Genomic DNA, 19,086 nt, shown 5'->3' on the forward strand with positions numbered 1-19,086 from the left:
GAATATTATTTGGAGACCCAATTTAAAGTTCACTGAGGTAACTTCCCCCAGTTGTATGAAAAGCAGTCACTGAATTAGCATTCCACAAACATTTATAAACACAGCAGTTTGTGTCATGCACTATTTTAGGCAATGGAGCTTTAAAGAAAAAAGTAAAGTTTCAAATTTGAAGGAAATTTAGGTAGTATAATAAACTAACCATGGATATGGGCAATGGGAGAGATAGAAGAATTTCAGATAATCTCTCAGTTTCTGGCTTGATGCCTAGGTGAATGATTGAATCATTAATGGTGCCTGACAAAAACCACCAACTGCTTATCTAATAGCCACTCTACAAATTTTGTCTAATAAGACATAATGATACAAAACATAAGCAGATATCTTAGCAGGGAGCATCCATGAATATTCTCTAAAGTACACTGACTCAGCAGGGTGGCAAGCACTTTTTCTTTACCTTCCTTCTTTCTGCCTGTTTGGAGCACCAGCAGCCAGTTTGTGACCATGAGGTAACTTGAAGATAGACACTTTGTGATAAAAGATTGTAGAAGAAAAATATGGATTCCTGATAATTGGTGAGTCACCATGTTAGTCCTGGGTTGCCTAATTCTGAAGTTTTATTTGGATAGAAAAATAAATATTTATCTTATTTAAGCTACAATTATTTCAGGTTCTGTCACTAGCCATTGAAACTAATCCTGACTGATACTTCATTACAGAAAAACAAGTTACTTGGGGCTTTTTTGGTAGGTGGCAGGGTTAAGAGAAAGTTCAGCTTTGGATGTGTTATATGTGAGGTGCTGGTGGAACACCCAGAAACACTTGGAAACCCAAGCTAGAGATATAGACTTGGTATTGATCCAAGTGGGAGGCTAACGTCTACAGCTTATCATTTTCACTCAGTGATTCTTAATTTTCTTCAGATCATGCCTATGGTAAGAACTTTCTGTTTTTCATTTCTGAGCATTTAACTTGCACTTTACCTTGAATACAATAAAGGCAATCTTTATTTTGCATGGCAATGCAGAACCAAAAAAATGAGCATGCAAGATGAAATTATGCAAAGTGATTTAAATAATGGAAAAATTATGATTGCTTCATGAGTTTTAAAATTTTTGTGAAATTTTAAAACTCTGTCAGTTATACATGTACAGAGAACAGAAAAAATAGTAAAGCTATTATTTACTTAGAATATTGGAATTTAAGGCACTAGAAACATTGAGAATTAAAGTGTTTTATTTGTTAAAAATGTATCGAGTATTTTCAACACTGCTTGCCTTCTTCTTCCTGATAACTTACTGTATAGGGAGCGAAGATCTTTCGTATGCCCTAGTGAATTGTCATACTCCTTCCTAAGTTTGGATCAACTTCCAACATTTTATCCTTTGCACATTCATATTGTGAAATATCTCCAAAAGTTCCCTTAACATGGAGGTTGTTTGGCCTGTATTACTTCTGGGACATCTTCATCCTTTTTGTCACAACTGCTTTCCTTCTTTATGTTGATAAATGTGCCTTCACTAAGTTCCTCTGGCAGCATATGTAGAGTCCCTCAAATGGTGACAGTGTCAACATTCCCACTGTCAGCTATTTATTCTATAATTCCATTTATGTTTGATACAAAATATTCACTTCCAGCAATGTCACTTTGGGTTATTTGCTGTACTTTCATCTCTGTTGGCCAATTCTCTCTTCTGATTGTCCATTTTTGTAAAATGTCATGTGGATTTATCACTTGGAGACAAGATGGTAACACAACTACACACTTTTGCTCTATCTGTGAACTGAATAACAGATGCAGAGTGACCAGTCACTGACAGACTGAAGTAAGTGGCGTGATTGGTCACTGATCATGGTGTGCATCTGTTATTTACATAGTGATTTGTGGACTGAAGAGCTAGCAACAAAGTTTGTACTTTATGCAATTACTGGACTGAACTGAACCATGGTAACTGAAATGTGAACTGTGATGTTGGAGGACTAGGTTATTTAACTAAACCATGGTAACAGGAAATCGTGCATGTCAGAACTATGCAAAGTGAGGCCTGTCTTCCTACGATCAAGTTCAGCACTGGTGAGTAATATCTAGATATGTTCATGTAACATTCATTCTCTCCTTTTCATACCTGCTCCTTCTACTCATGTTTTAGCCATATCATTTTTATTAGTATTACTTCCAGAGAGGGATAAGGGGAATTTTCAATGCATCCTAAATCAGTTTTGCAACTGATAGTTTTGATATATTGGCTAAAATGGGGAGGGAGGGCTTAAATTATCCTTAATCATATATTTTCCAGCCTGTTCTTATATCCTATAACCATGGACTGCTGAATTAACATGGCTGTAATAATGTTTTGTCATAAAGAATTTTTTTATAACAAATTGTGTTATTAGACATTTTTACTAATCAGAATTATCTTTTTACTCATTCATTCAGTAAATATGTGCTACACACTGTACCATGTGCTTGGAATATTTGTATCAGTGAATAAAAGAGGCAATAATCCTCGCCTCTGTGGTGCTCACATTTTAATGGTAGTTGTGATGGGGTGGAACATGAGGCAATAATAAAGCCTGCTAGTGTTGTAGTGCTGTCAAGTTATGACAAGGTTATAAATGGAAAAAATAGAGATATTTAAGAGCATACTTTAAAAAAGTATAACTTTGACCAGATGATCAAAATTAATACCACTAACACAGTGATATTATGGACACCATGTATCTCTAGACACAATACCCTATGAAGGACAAAATATCATTATGTAATATTCTGGCCAGATATGTATAATTTGAATCTAATCATGAGGAAATATCAGATAAATCCCAAATAATGAACACTCTATACAAAAGGAAGTATTCTCCAAAAATGTCAGTGTCACAAATGCTGAAGTTTTTTGTTTCTTTTTTTTAAATCTCGATTTTAGTGCTCTTTATTGCCAAGAATTCTTAGTTTTACCAAAGGATAATTATTCACATTTCTGTATCTGTAGCAAATTTTGACTCATTTATTTACGAAATATCTTAAGCACTCATTTTGATACTGTTCTGGCTACTTTCTTAGCTTGGATCATCTAGGAAACAGAGTCTGAGCAAGTTTTAGGACTAGCACTTCATTGAGAGGTCTGTAATCTGAGGACATCAAGAGTGAGGATATAAGCAAAGGAGGCAGAAAAGGAGGGAAAATAAATTTAAGGATGCATTACTGAACTGGCCACAGTTTCATGAAGAGGGATACTGAAGATGTCTCTGGGAAAACCAAATGTAGAAAAGAGCCTGAAACAAAGCTTATTTTTAACACTTTATTTACTTTATACCACATTTGATCATTCAGTGCTTCACTGAGCATCTGCTGGTTTGATATCAGAATACTACTGAGAGTTTATCCCTAATTCACGATCTCATGGATATCTCTACATCCTGTGTTGAGTTTTTCTGTAGAGAAGTCCTTTCAAGTGCAAAGGATCTTCCACCTTCCTCTTTATTAAGGAGAGACAAGTGGGCAGTTGAGGTTCCATTTCTATATAGGAGAAGCTTAATGGTTGGAAGTAGGTCTTAGACCTTGCACTCTACATGGAATGACAGCTAGTTTCTTGACTTCTCCTGAGTTAAGCCTTTATGATATTTACTTTTAAAACTGTTATAAATCTTAAAAATAATACTAACTAGTGAATATAACAAAAAAGAAACAGATACAGAGAACAAGCTAGTGGTTACCAGTGGGGAAAGGAAGGGGGGAGGGTCAAGATAGGGCTGGGGATTAAGAGGTATAAACTACTATGTATAAAATAAATAAGCTGTAAGGATATATTGTATAGCACAGGGAACATAGCAAATATTTTATAATAACTATAAATGGAGTATAACCCTTAAAAATTGTGAGTCACTATGTTGTACACCTGAAACATATAATATTTAAACTATGCCAATAAAAATTTAATTAATTAATTATTTTGAAAAGAAAACTGCTATAGACTTATATTCAGATGAAAGTAAAAAAAAACTAATTCTAAAGCCAAGTAGAAAAATGTGAGGGTGTTAATATGTTTTGGGGATACCCTGAGCCCACTTCCCTTCACTGGCTAAAAAGGCCAGTTTTAAGCAAAATGGTAGCATAGTGAAAGAACTTCTTTTTGCTCTTCTTCCACTCTCCTCTTTCACCATGTCTCTTCCCCTACCCCCAAAATACACAAGTGTCTGGAAAACTCATGCTGCTCCTTGCCTGTCTGTGGCACTCTACCCCCCCCCCCCCCCCCCCCCCCCCCCCCCCCAGCTTGCCCTTTCCAGATAGTGCCTTTTACTCTTAACCTCCTGTAGGAGTTTGATAGGGCTGTCATCACAAAATACCATGGACTGGGTGGCTTAAACAACAGAAATTTATTTTCTCACAGTTCTGGAGACTAGAAATCTGAAACCAAGATGCCAGTAGGGTTCATGTCTGGTGAGAGCTCTCCCCTTGGGTTGCAGGGTGCTCATATGGCCTCTCTTTGGTGAGTGCATGAGGATGGTGGTGGAGGGTGAAGAGCAGTTCTCTGGTATCTCTTCTATATGGACACTAATCCTATCAGATCAGAACCCCACCCTTACGACCTCATTTAACCTTAATTACCTCCTTAGATGCCCCATCTCTAAATACAGACACACTAGGAGTTAGGGTTTCAGTATGCGAATTTTGGAGGGACACAAATAAACACCCCCATCCTAAATCTTCCCTCAAACCTTACCTTCCCCTAGCATAACCCTTAGAGACTTGTTTTTTGCTAGGTGTCTATTGTGATGAACTAATCTGGGCTCACAGCCTAGTTCTGCTCTTACAGAGGGATTCACACAGGAAAGTATATAGACTCTTATTCTTTGGAGAATATCAGTTTGAAAAAAGCATTTCATTAATTATCAAACCATCAAGCACTGCTGCCCATGTCCAGCCCTCCACCCTAGCATTTGCTATATGTGGCCTCAGGGACCCAGATACTTGGTGCCTAGGCATCTTTTTTTCCATTTCTGGCATATATTGTTGGATTTTTTGTTATTAATTGTATCAATGATGTTCAAAGAAGAAACTACACATAAGAATGGAAACAAAGACATGGAAATTGAACATTCTAGATTTAATTTCCAGTTCCACAAATAATCTATGAATAATCCCAGAAAGAAGGTAATAATAAGTCTTATACTATGGTGACTTGTGAAGATAACTAAGATTTATTTATTATTTCAAAAGAGTTTGTGCCAGTTATCAATCTATTCCCTCTCAGCTCTAAATTCATCCTTCAGTACCTGCTCTGCAACATTTCTCCCTTACAATGAGCACATGTTAAACTTTATCTATAAAGAGCACAGGAGGGACATTGCAGGAGGAAGAGAGCTTCTCTTCCTGGTTCCTGATTGTTGCATACTGCTTTTTCTAGTTCCTGCTGCACCATCTATTAGTGGTGCAAATGTGTGGGGAGAGACTTCAGGCTCTACTCCAACCGCCCACAGTCCCTCAGCAACCTTGCAGACCCCAGCTCAGGTCTAGTGACCACCTCAGCGTTGTCCTTCCAATGCACACACCATGCACTCTGAGCCTCATGCTCACAACAAGGCCTCAACTCCCTCTAAGCCCAGCAGCCTTGGCTCACATGCACTGGGAAGGGAGACCACTTAGGATGTTCTCCCAGTAGACTAGGCAAGATATAATGACATCTTTTAACTAGGGCTATTGAAGTAGAGATGTCCCCTGCATCGTCAGGCAGACTCTCAACCACTGCGCCACCAGGGAAGCCCTGGTACTGTATTTTTTAACTTCAGCTGTTGGTTTGTCAGCATATTGGAAAGCACAGGTAGAAATTGATGACATTTGAGACATTTTTATTTCCAGGCATTTATACCAGCTATTATTACCATTTGATTTCCAGGTCTTGCCCTGACAAATTCACACTGATTAAGTGAAAATCAGCCTGGGAACTGTAAGGATGGGTAGGGTCAGGTTCCTCATGGCAGTGAGTTCTTGGCTGGACTCAAGCTCTCCCATCACTCTTTGCCCCACCTTGCTTCTCCCAACACTGATCACACATTAATTGAGCTCCTTTCCTTGCTCTATTTTTCTTCCCCAAAGCTATCATTATGTCTCATTCTATTATGCTATTTATTTTCTTATCTTTTTATTACCTGTCCTACCTCACTCCCATGTAGTATAAAGCTCTATAAAGTCACAGACTTCACTTGTTTTATTCACCCCTACTGTATCTGCTACCCCTGTACCAAAGGCACCTACACGGTGCCCAATCTTGTTGAACAAATTAACTTGTCAGAAGTTAGCTTGGTTGAAACTGGAAAAATCACATAGTGCAAAAATTAGTTCATTTCCTCCTCAAAATTAAGAGGAGTATATTATGTAATGAATATAATTATTATAATAAATACACACAATATACTTGTGTGTCAGCACAAGTTACCACTAAGTTTTTTAAGAGATAGTATGCACTTCAGGGAGTTATCAATTCACAGATTACTCAGGCCTCTGTCATTGTCTCTGAGGCTGGACAGTTTGGAAGGGATATGTCTCTTCCATTTATATTTTCACCCTCGGTATGAGATCAGAAAAAGAGGACAAATATGGTAAAGGAACATCTGAAGGCCAGCTCTAGGGGCACCAAATTAGGAATGACCTTCACAGACATCACAGATCCATCATATTCCCATTCTCATTCATTCATTCTCTGTCTGTCTGTCTCTCTTTCTTTCTCTAAGTTCTGACTTCCCTTGGCCAACTAAACACTCACCCTATCCCTAATTTGCCTTCATTGCAGTATATCTTTCTCACTCCAGAATATGCTCTTAACCAATATGCCAATTTATAAAGTGTATTAAGCACATCAACCTATAGTTTGTTGCAGATGCTGCATTTTTCCCCCCTGGATTCTATTTGTCTTTTAATTTTGTTTAATTGGCTCCAGTACAGGAGTTGGAACTAAATAAAAATGTTAGCTCCAGTTTCTCCCTCCCTTAAAACATACATGAAGTAAGCATATACTTCAGATCAAGCACAATGCTGGGTACTGGAGATACAAAAATTAACAAAATACAATCTTTTTCTCAATGGGCTGACTCTTGCCTGGATGATAGCGGTGCTGATACTGATGCAGATAAAGTAACTTTTTGTTTTTTCCTGAACCTTCCTTCCTTGTCTCTGTCCTCAGGGGAAAGTAGAGGCTTGTTCACTTCTATCACTTCTCAAAGATGACCAACAGTATGTTTTCTAAATTTTATTATTACTTTATTATACAGTTTATATTAACTATATATTTGTGTACAGACATCTTCAAGGGTTAACTATGGAGCTTCTTTGTATAAAGACTCAAAGTCTGACAGTAATTGCATCGCAGTGGCCTGCTTTTAGTTTTGGGAACATTCCAAGCTTTTTCTTCTTCAAAGCCTTGTTAATGCTCTTAGTATGTATGAGGCTCTGCTGGAATGATCTTCCCTTGGCTCTCAGGCACAGTTAGCTCTTCCAACATGAGGCCACCATAACCACCTGACATAACAGCCAATGCCACCACTATCCCCTATCATAAGACTCATTTGTTTCTTTCATATTTAACACAATTTTTAGTCATTTCAGTAGCTTGTTTTCATGTGGATTGTTTCCCTCACTAGACTGTGAGTCAAATCCTTGTCTGTCTTGTCCACAGCCATATCCCCAATGTCTAGCAGAGTGCCTGGCATATAATAGTTGTTGAGTAAATATTTGTCAGATAACAGGAAAAGTAAGGAGGAAGAGAGCAAAGGGGGAGGAAAGGAGGGACAGAGAAAGAAACCTCCCCAACCTTCAATCATCTTGTACTTCTTCTGAACTCCTAAAGGGTCTACTGTCTAGTAATCTTCAAAACACTTTGCTCATTTACCTCCTAAAATAATGTATTTAAATGATATATGCCCTCACACATGTTTAAATTGACATCTAAAATTTGTAGTCATAAGTTGAAACAAATGCAAAGGATAAACATCCTACATATTGTAAATATTAGCATTTAAAATAAATCTATTACATGATATTCTTTGAAATGTATCCAATGGGACCTAAATACAATAGAGATTTCATATCTACCACCATCCATTTTAAAAAGGCACAAAGGGACTTCCCTGGTGGTGCAGTGGTTAAGAATCCGCCTGCCAACGTGGGAGACACAGGTTCAATCCCTGGTCCAGGAAGATCGCATATGCTACAGAGCAACTAAGCCCGTGCGTTACAACTACTGAGCCTGCACTCTAGAGCCCGTGAGCCACAACTACTGAGCCTGCGAGCCACAACTACTGAGGCCGCATGCCACAACTACTGAAGCCTGTGTGCCTAGAGCCCATGCTCCACAACAAGAGAAGCCACCACAGTGAGAAGCCCACACACCACAACAAAGAGTAGCCCCCACTCACCACAACTAGAGAAAGCCCATGCGCAGCAACGAAGACCCAACACAGCCAAAAATAAATAAATAAAATAAATTTATTAAAAATAAATAAAAAGGTACAAAGATTCAGCCATACCACTCCTAGACATCCTAGACTTCTCTCCTAGAGAGAAACTGGTATAGAGGTGCTCCACAGGATATGTACAAGAATATTCATAACAACTTTATCAATAATAATTAAAAGCTGAAGAGAAATCAACTAACTGTTCCTCAGCAGTAGAATGGGTAAATAAATTATGGTACGTACAAGCATACATACACAGAGATATTATACAGCAATGGTTCTCAAACATTTTGGTCTCAGGACCCCTTTATACTCTTAAAACTTAATCGAGGACACTAAATTGTTTTAGTCTATTTGGGTGTTTCTATCAATATTTGTCATATTAAAAATTAAGACCAAGAGATTTTTTAAATTTTGTATTAATTTATTTTTAAAATAAAAGTAACAACATGGATAAATCTTGAAAACATTATGCTAGTGAAACAATCCAGACACAAACGGAAAAATATTGTTCCATGTATAGGAGGTACCTAGAGTAGTCAGATTCATAGATACAGATTATCAAATGGCATTGCCATGGGCTCAGGGGAGAGGCAAATGGAGAGCTTTTGTTTAATGTTAAAGAGTTTCTGTTTGGGAAGATAAAAAAAGTTCTGGAAAAGAATGGTGGTGACAGTTGCACACAATGTGAAGGTACTTAAGGCCACTTAACTATACACCTAAAAATGGTTAAAATGGTAAATTTTATGTTATGTAGATTTTACCACAATTAAAAAGTAACAATAATAAATCCATTACATATTAATGTACATAATTTTACGACAACTATATTTTCTAAACAAAAATATTAATAAGAAGAAATGGCATTACTTTAGATTTTGCAAATCTCTTTAAGTCTGGCTTAATAGAGGACAGCTGGATTCTAATATCTGCTTCTGTTTTCAATCACTCATAATATGTTATTTGGTTGAAGTATATGAAGAAAATTTGGCCTCACAAACACATATAGTGGAAAAGAGAAGGATTATTCCAGTAGCCTTTTCAGAAAATTGCAAACAGTCTTCTTTAATACTACATCAAAACTTGGTAAGTGTGGGCTTCCCTGGTGGTGCAGTGTTTAAGAATCCGCCTGCCAATGCAGGGGACACAGGTTCGAGCCTGGTCCAGGAAGATCCCACATGCCACGTACCAACTAAGCCCATGTGCCACAACTACTGAGCCTGCGCTCTAGAGCCCACGAGCCACAACTACTGAGCCTGTGTGCCACAACTACTGAAGCCTGTGCGCCTAGAGCCCGTGCTCCAGAACAAGAGAAGCCACTGCAATGAGAAGCCCGCGCACCGCAACGAAGAGTAGCCCCTGCTCACTGCAACTAGAGAAAGCCCACACACAGCAACAAAGACCCAAAGCAGCCAAAAATAAAATTAATTAATTAATTAATTAAAAAAAAAACTTGATAAGTGGTAGTTTCTTAAAATATTGGTTCGCCAAAATATTCCAAATATTGACACACTTCATGGTATAGCAGAAAAGTCACATTTGTTAATATCACCACCAATCTCAACAGAAATGTCATGAAGTACTGGGAGGATGTTAAGTGAATATAAACATTCCAAATTTCTAATTTTTGTCTGGAAATGCAAATTTTAACAATGTCCACAAATACAGTCAGTTGTTTGCCTTGCAGGAGCAGGCTCACAAAATTTTTTTTGACAAAATACCCGCCAAATATCTAAGTCTGAGTAATCATACTTTGTTCTTGGTTCTTTTAGGTAAAAATGGTGTTCTATGGAAAAGCGACCATTTCAGTTCACAACTCAATTGCACGAGTGCTTTCTCCTGAGACAATCATCATACATACATACACAGAAGTAATTTATGTGTACTTCCCATTTAATCACAAAGAATATTAAGAAGACATGCACTAATCTCAGCAACACAGGAACAAAAGGGAACTTCGTCAACCTGATAAAAGACTAGTAAATTTACTAGTTATTCCTAGTATCATAATTAATGATAAAAGACTCCCTCCAAAGACTGAAAACAAGGCAAGGATATCTGCTTTCCTTGCTTCTACTCAATACTGTACTCAAGAATCTAGTTAGTCATGGGCTTCCCTTGTGGCGCAGTGGTTGGGAGTCCGCCTGCCGATGCAGGGGACGCGGGTTCGTGCCCTGGTCCGGGAGGATCCCGCATGCCACAGAGCGGCTGGGCCCGTGGGCCATGGCCGCTGGGCCTGCCTGCCCGGAGCCTGTGCTCCGCGGCAGGAGAGGCCGCAGCAGTGAGAGGCCCGCGTACCGCAAAAAAAAAAAAAAAAGAATCTAGTCAATGTAGTAGGAGAAGAAAAAGAAAAAAAAGCATATGAACTGGACAGGAAAAAAAAACTGTCTTTATTCACAGATGACATAATTATATACATTAAAAATTTTCAGAAAGATCTACGAAAAGCCTGCTAGAATTAATAAGTGGGTTTAGCAGGTTCACAGGATACCATGCTAATATATAAAAATATATGCAATTAACAACTGAAAGTTGAAATGTAAATAACAATATAATTTTCAAAAAATATAAAGTACTTAAAAATAAATCCAACAAAATTTGTGCAAGATTTCTATCCTGAAAACTGCAATATATCCACGAGAGAAACTTAAGAAGATGTAAATGAACAAAGAGATATACCATGTTCATGGATCTAAAGATTTAATATTGTTAAGGTGGCAATTTTCCCCAAACAAGTGTATGCATTCGATGCACTCTCAATCAAAATCCCAGCCTTTTTATAGAAAATGACAAACTACCTTTAAATTATATACAGAAAAGCCAAGCATCCATAATAACCAAATGAATTTTGATTTTTTTCTTCTTCAGTTCTTTAAAATAGGCATGACTGTTTAAAACAAGAGTTTAAAACAAAGAGGCTGTCAGCATGGATCTTAAGACATTAGAAAAATAATAAGAGAACACTATGAACAACATTATGCCAACAAATTCAACAACATAGATGAAAAAGACAAATTTCTTAAAATACACATTGTATCAAAATATATACAAGGAAAAGCAGAAAATCTAATAGGCTTATATCTAATAACCACATTGAATTTATTATGAAAAACCTTCCCCAAAAGAAAACTCCAGGGCCAGACAGTTTCAATGGTGAAAACACCAGTTATACAAATGTTTTTCAGAAAAGAGAGGAGAGAACACTATTCACCTCATCTTATGAGGCCAAGTGTTATGGGCTAAATTGCAGCCCCCAGAAAATTAATATGTTGAACTCCCAACCCTCATTACCTCATAATATAACCATATTTGGAAATAAGGTCCTTACAGAGGTGATTAAGTTAAAGTGATACTGTTAGGGTAGGGCTCTAATTTAATATGACTGTTGCCCCTAAAAGAAGAGGGAGTGGCACCAGGGGCATGTGCTTGCACAGAGAAAAGGCCATCTGAGGACACAGAATGAAGGCAGCCATCTGCAAGCCAAGGAGAGAGGCTAATGAGAAACCAAACCTGCCCACAACTTGATCTTGGACTTCTAGCCTCCAGAAGTGTGAGAAAAGAAATTTCTGTTGTTTAAGACACCCAGTCTGTGGTATTCTGTTATGGCAATCTTAGCAAACTAATACACCAACATAAGCATAATACCAAAACCTGACAAAGATGGTATAAAAAACTATAGATTAATATCTTTCATGGATACAGAGGCAAAATCCTTAACAAAACACGAGCAGACCAAGTCAATAGTATAAAAAAAGAATAAAGCTTCAAGACTAAGTAGGATTTATCCCAGTAACACAAGATTAGTTTAAGATTTTAAAATCAATTGTTAATTCACTATAGTAACAGACAAAAGGAGAAAACCTATATGATCATTTTAATAGATACGGAAAAAGCATTGAAAAAATCCAACATTTATTCCTGATAAAAACTTCCAGCAAACCAAACATAATATGGAACTTCCTCAAATGAATATATGGCATCTATAGCATGATTAATGGTGAAAGATAGAATTGTTTCCTCTACAATGAGAACAAGGCAAATATACCATTATAACTACTTCTGTTCAACGTTGTACTAGAGGTCCTAGTCATTGTAAGAAGGAAAGAAAAATAAATGACACTAAGATAAAAAAGACGTAAATTGTCTCTATTTGCAAATTATATGATTATTAATGTTAAAAATCACAGGGAGTCTAGAAAACAGTTACTAGAACCCATAATTAAATTTAGCAAGGTCATAGGATACAGGGTTCATATAGAAGAATCTGCTAAAAGTAAACATTAAAGATATATCCTTATATCCTAACAGCAAACTTGGAAAATGAAATTTTAAAAGCCATTCCATTTACAATAGCACCAAAAAATTATGAATAAGTCTAACAAAAGATCTTTATATTGGAAACTGCAAAACACAGTTAAAAGAAAGTAAAAAATATCTAAATAAAAGAGAGATATACAACCTTCATGGATCAGAGGATTCAATATTGTTAACATAACAATTCTCCCCAAACTGTGGTATTGGTGAAAGGATAGACATATAGATCAATGAAACTGAATACAAAGTAAGAAACAGAGTGTGCACACACACACATGTGTTTGGGGGGGGGGGGGCAGGAGGGAGTGTTTTGACAAAACTGCCAAGTTAATTTAATGGAGAAAGGGAGAAAGAGTAGTCTTTCCAATAAGTAGTACTGTAACAACTGGATATTAGGTATCCATATATTTTTTTAAAAAGCAGGGGGACTATCAATCCTAAAGTTACACCATATGCCAAAGTTAATTCAAAATGGATCATAGTCCTACTTGTAAAACCTAAAACCATAAAACTTATAGAAAAGAGTAGCATAGAAAATATTTATGTCCTTGGGTTAAGCAGAGATATTTCAGAAAGACATAAAGAGTATGAATCTAAGGAAAAAAATAGTCATGCCAAGGTGCCAGGAGTTTTAACCATCATTGCTTTTGTACCATCAACAAAAATGTAAACACACTGAAAAAGGCAAATAAATAAAACCCTAAATGATTATGAAAATAATTTTGACCCATGGAACCCCCAGAAAACTCTCAGGTACCCCCTCCAGGAGTTCTCAGACCCCACTTTGAGAATAGCTATTTTGCAATAATTAAAAAGAATGAACTCTGATGTATGCAACAATGGATGCATCATACAGACATAATGCTGAACAAAAGAAGCCTGGAACAAAGGAGAACATGCCATATAATTACAATTACACAACTTCCAAGAACAGGCTACAGTACTCTATAGTGTATGAAGTCAGAATAATGGTTAACTCTGGAGTCAAGGAAGAAGGAGATTAACTGAGAAAGGTCATGATGGGAGGGCATCACCTATATCTTGATTTAGGTGGTGGTCTGTGTATGTTACTGTATGGATGTTATACCTCAATAAAAATACAAAAAGAAGTAATATAAACAAGTCCTTCTTTAACAGTTTTATGTCTTTCTTTTTCCCCTTGAACTTATATTTCAATTCCACTTCCTTACAGAATATTATCCTAATGAAATAGATTTCTATATTTTAAAGTCTTTTATTAAACATCCTCTAACATTTCTATGCAATATTCCTAGGCATATTCTCAAGTAGGTCAATTTTAAGGAAGAATTCAAAGTGCAGCTAAGAATCCGGAAATTCTAGTTTGAAGATAATGGATGATAACATTCATTTGGCATTTCATACCTTAATTATTAAGTATATTTTTATCTGTGTATGCCTTGTTTCACTAGAAGGTTAGTTCCTTAAAGGCAGGGATGAATCTCGAGTCTTCCATAGCAAAGGACCTGGCATGCAGTAGTTGATGGCTCATTGATTTATTTTCTCATTCATTCAGGCAACAAAGATTTCTTTAGCATTTATGTGTAGGGTACTTGCTAGGCCCTAGACGTATAATAATGGGTAGATGCAGGGCTCAATAAATTCCTGTTGGTAACTGATTGATAATTATCAGCTACATTTTAGAAAGCGTGTAATTCTCTTTTCTTCTGAACTCAAGTGCAGGTGCACTACAGGTCTGATTAACCCTGTCATAAAAATGGGGACACCAAGACACAGAAATTAATTAACTGCCTCACTTAGGGTCATGCACTTTGTCATGGCTTGAGTAAGGATTAAAACCATTACAGGTTTTTTCCTGGACTGAGGTGCTATGGGAATTCATTCAGATTGACTGGAGTTCATATTTCATTTAAATGCTCTCATTTCACTTGTGCTATATCCACCTTCCCTAACTCATATTTCAGGACCTGCAGTCTGAATCAGTTTACTTCCACTTCAGACACTGTCAAGATAAATTAGACACTGAGGGTCCATGGCATCCTCTGAAGCAGAAGTGCTATTAGTAGAAAATATATAAGCAGGTTTATTTTCAATATAGTGTAGCACTTTTTTGGAGAATGTATTTTCTACTATAAATGAAGTAGGAATAACAAACCTGAATGAATTTTGAAAACATTTAAAATTTGATTTTTACTATACATCCTCAGGCAAGCATAGCCAAAGGAAGGTAAGCAACAGTAAATATTTTTATCTCTGACATTGCATCTCCAAACCATTCTGCTGAATAAGATCTGGCAGGTCCCTGACTGTGAGCAGAGATAGGGTAACAACTCTGATGATACATAAACTTGTATCAGATACAGCCTCCATTTTTGCTGTAATCATCCATCTATAGCCTAGCCTGTTCAGCTGACGAGGCACGTTATTAATAAAGCCTACTGTACCATAAGTGCCTTGCCCTATGTGGTATTTATATTGTTGGAAACTGTAATTGTCTGAAACAATGGCCTCTGTGAAAAGATGTGATATGTTTTGAGCTGTGTAAAGATCAAAATAATTTAGACTAATAATGGTAGCTGTTTGTGAAGGATTAAAACATGGGTTATGCTGCAGAGTTAATGACTCGGCCTTGCTTTCAACGTTTTACTTCCATTCTGGTCCCTGTGAGATAACCTGGAATGTCATGCCAAGTTTCCCCACCAGAATGTAAACTCATTGAAGGCAAGGAACTCTGACTTATTCACCAGCATCTTCCCAGCACATAACACAATACTTGGAAAAGAGTCAACACTGAATATTTGTTAAATGAAATAAATGAATGAATATGAGTATAGGGAAGAAATGGAACACGTTTCAGGTTCAAGCCATTATCAGAGTTCCTGCAGGTTGTGACTTGGAATAGTAGAGTGGGACCCAATCTCCAGGAGATCAGTACTAATGGGGAGGGAGAAGGTGAAATGGAAGCAGTCTGAAACCGAGTAGCTGAGGATACCACGTGGCACTCACAGATTGCTGAGCCAGACATAAAAGTTCTAGGTAAAGAACCCTGCTGGGAAAGAAGAAGCTTGCCCTAGTTCCTCACCTCTCCACCCTCACCTGATAGGATTTAGATGAGTTCTTGCATCTTTCAACCTGGATTCTCCTGAGACAACAAAAGGGGCTTCAGATCTCCTCTAATTCTCACTAATGGAGTGCTAGGTAGAACAGCCTGCAAGTGATGGCTTGTGGCTTAGGGACCACTGTGAGTGGCTAGGATAAGAGCAAAGTCTTAGATAGACAGATAGACGGAGGGCCAAGTCTTGAAATGGAGCCAGATTACCTCTCCATTGAACTAGTAAAGACAAAATATGAAGGAAGATTTAAAAATTTAGAAGTAATGAAGGAGAGCAGATACAAAAACATTTTGAAGTAGAGAAAAAGAAAAATGAAGGAAACTTTTGAGACCTAAGCCGCAACCACTTTTCCTAATTTCTTTCCTTGCAAAATCTGATATTGTTTGGATTACACCCTCCTGCATGCTCATGGAAGGTAATTTCCCTTCCCAGTATGCAGGGTAGATTATGTTTGGCCTCACAGCATGCGAGGTAGATTATGTTTGGCATCGTTCTTTCAACAAGTAATTAGTTTAGGATGTGTGTTTGACACAAGTCTGCCCAATGGGACTCAGTTCTACTAGAGGCCTCTAGGAAAGGTTAACCTTCCTTTATTATGAAAGAGACAGAGACAGAAAGAAAGAAGTGGGAGACAATATCCCTCTTTGTTGGATTCCCTTGACTGCATTTGATGCCAAGAAATGCTGAAGATATGATGCTGCCTTGAAGGGAGATAGCAGGAGAAATTACCATTGTCTGAGGATGCCAGAGTAGAAAGAAGAAATCTAGTTGGGGCCTCAGCGACATACTTGAGTTACTCAATTAACCAGTAAAGGAACCACCTTCCTCCAAACTTCTTATTTGATGGGATAATAAATTCCTTATTTTTCAAAAGCTACCTCCAGTCTGGTTTTCTGTTGCTTGCACTTACATTGATAGCTTGACTTTTCTAATAAAGGTGAGAGCATGGGTTATGAACGTGAAATGCGGGACTTGAAAAGTTTGAAACAGATATTTCAGCTTTTACCCACAGCCTCCATCTTCTTATCCCTTCCCCACTACTACTGGACTCAGACAAGGGCCAGGAGACACAGGACTGGATGTAAAGGGACCTCTCCCTTCTCAAGACTTAGTCTTTGTTTCCGGCTCAAGCTCAGTGTGTTTGACTCTTCCTGAGGACATGTTCTGTCTCAGGAAGCTCCTCATTCACTCCAGTAAACAAGCTTCTGGCGCCCTGCCCCATCAGTTCCTCAGACATACCCAGGTGTGTCTGAACCCCAAGCCACAGCTTAGGCTCAAGTGGGGAGCAACAAGCACAGCACCCTTCTGTACCAATATCTAGCAAGGCTTTGTGGCCCTTGAGCAGAAACAGAATTAAAATGGTCAAGACTTAATGATGGGAACTGGCACAGGTATGGGATAAGGTCTGAATGCAGGAGTTAGCATTGACCCTTGAACAATACAGGTTTGAACTGCAAGGCACCACTTAATACGAGGATTTTTTTCAATAAACATACAGAACTCTTATGAAGACCACACAGCACCAAGCTTAGAACTCCGCATCTACAGTTAGTGTCAATACATGTATATTAAGTTTAATTTAATGAGCAGGTTGTGGGTTGAAGGTCCAACGGTTTCCTTTTACAGACTCTTCTGTTCAGAGAGTGTCTTTCAACTACCACCACCTTCCCCCACAAAACAAAACCTTCAATGTTTTTACCTCAGTTATCTAAGTTTATTTTAATAATATACTTTGAAATTGGAAGTGGTAGAATAGTTTTATTTAACTTACCAGGAAGAAATCGAAGACACAAAGAGATGATGTGACTTGGCCACGGTCCCAGAGGGCATGCGTGGCAGAGCTAGGATGGTCTCTAAATCCCTGGGGGCTCTCAAGCCATTGTTCTTATGTCCCTGTATGTAATTGTTTTGACAGCAATTTCCCTGGTTCTCTCACTAGCCTGCTAATCACGCACGTCAATCACATGCAGGAACGCCATGGGCCTAGGGTCAGCCACAGTCTCAGGAGGACGTAATTCAAAAGATAAAACAAGGCACCGCAGAGCACTTTCTCCTTCCAGCATGTATGTCAGTTGTGGCCTCATGAGTCTGACAATGTGTGCAGGAGAGGATGTTGTTTTCTTTCCCCCCAGAGGGAGAAAGGCTATATCAAGTGTTCTGACCACAGCTGAAAACCAAGTGAGAAATCCAGCAGTTTAAAGTCCTCTGACTAGAGAACACTCAATGATTATGGGAAGAGTTCTCCACCCAATCTCTAAAGAATCAGGAGGGCTGTCCTCTTTCTTCCTCCTCAACGACAGTCTCCGTAGTTTCACTCCAGTCTTTTAAGCGACCCTGAGGGTGGTGAGGCTTAATGTGAACCTTGACACAGATGGTTCACACTAATTACTCTTCTCCTGCAGACCACTCGGCCGTCCTTCCTCATTTCACTTTCACTTTGGCGAGCAGCACCGAGGGGCCCAGAAGCCACGGTCCAGGCCCAGTCCTGGGAAAAGGCCCCGAGGAGCCGCGCGCGTGGAGCCGGGAGGGCGGGGCAGGAAGGGGAGCGTGCGCGGGGTTGAGGCTGTTCGTGTGAGGCGTGGATCCTGGAATGCGCGTGTACGCGGCCCGCGAGCACCGCCCGCGCAGCGCCGATTGGCCGGGGGCGCGCGGCGGGGGAAACCCTTGGCTAATCTCCTGCCACTCAGCCGGGTCGACTTCGAATCCGGACCTCAGCGACCGCGCGGAAGGACAAATAGTCCCGGCGGCGGTGCCGCGTGCCCCTCCAAGGCTGTGCTTACCCCGCCCGGGGCTGCGGCGGCCCAGAGGCCCGGGCGGCGGGGGAGGGGCGTCCTCCGCGGCTCCTCGACCCCCGCCCCCTCCTCGCGACCAGACGGGTGGATTGCGCTCCCTTGGGAAACGTAATTGGATTCCGGGCTCCCTCCAGTCGGGATCAGCGGAAATCGGAGGCTGAGCCTGCAGTGGGAGGGGCGGGTGGGGAGAAACCGCCGGGGAGGGAAACTTGGTGAAAACACCACTATGCCTTGAAGTGTCGGCGTGCTGGTTTCTGTGCAGGCCGCGCTAGAAGGTTGGGTGGTAACGAAGGATCAGTGAAGATTGCCCCCGGTTCCCTTTTCCGCCTGGCATGTGACTCCTGCCCTCTCCACGTTGTTATTCTGAAATTCACCTGGATGCCGATCCCCGGGAAGAAAAATATTTTGGAACCTTTGAGACTTTCAGACACCACCACTTCGTT

The 19,086-nt window shown here is 39.1% G+C and overlaps 1 protein-coding gene across 2 annotated transcripts in view; it reads right to left on the reverse strand.

The window, feature by feature from the left end:
* Positions 1–18,427, reverse strand: part of ZNF280D (zinc finger protein 280D) — a 288,761-nt gene extending 270,334 nt beyond the window's left edge. For both annotated transcript variants that reach the window (XM_027123109.1, XM_027123108.1), the window contains exon 1: positions 17,623–18,427. The gene's annotated coding sequence lies outside the window, so the exon portion shown is untranslated. The remainder of the gene's footprint in view (positions 1–17,622) is intronic.
* Between the last annotated feature and the right edge of the window lie 659 nt (positions 18,428–19,086).

This window comes from Aethalodelphis obliquidens, unplaced genomic scaffold (genome assembly GCF_003676395.1).
Source record: "Aethalodelphis obliquidens isolate GAN/ISIS:26980383/991018 unplaced genomic scaffold, ASM367639v1 scaffold26, whole genome shotgun sequence".
NCBI lineage: Eukaryota > Metazoa > Chordata > Mammalia > Artiodactyla > Delphinidae > Aethalodelphis > Aethalodelphis obliquidens.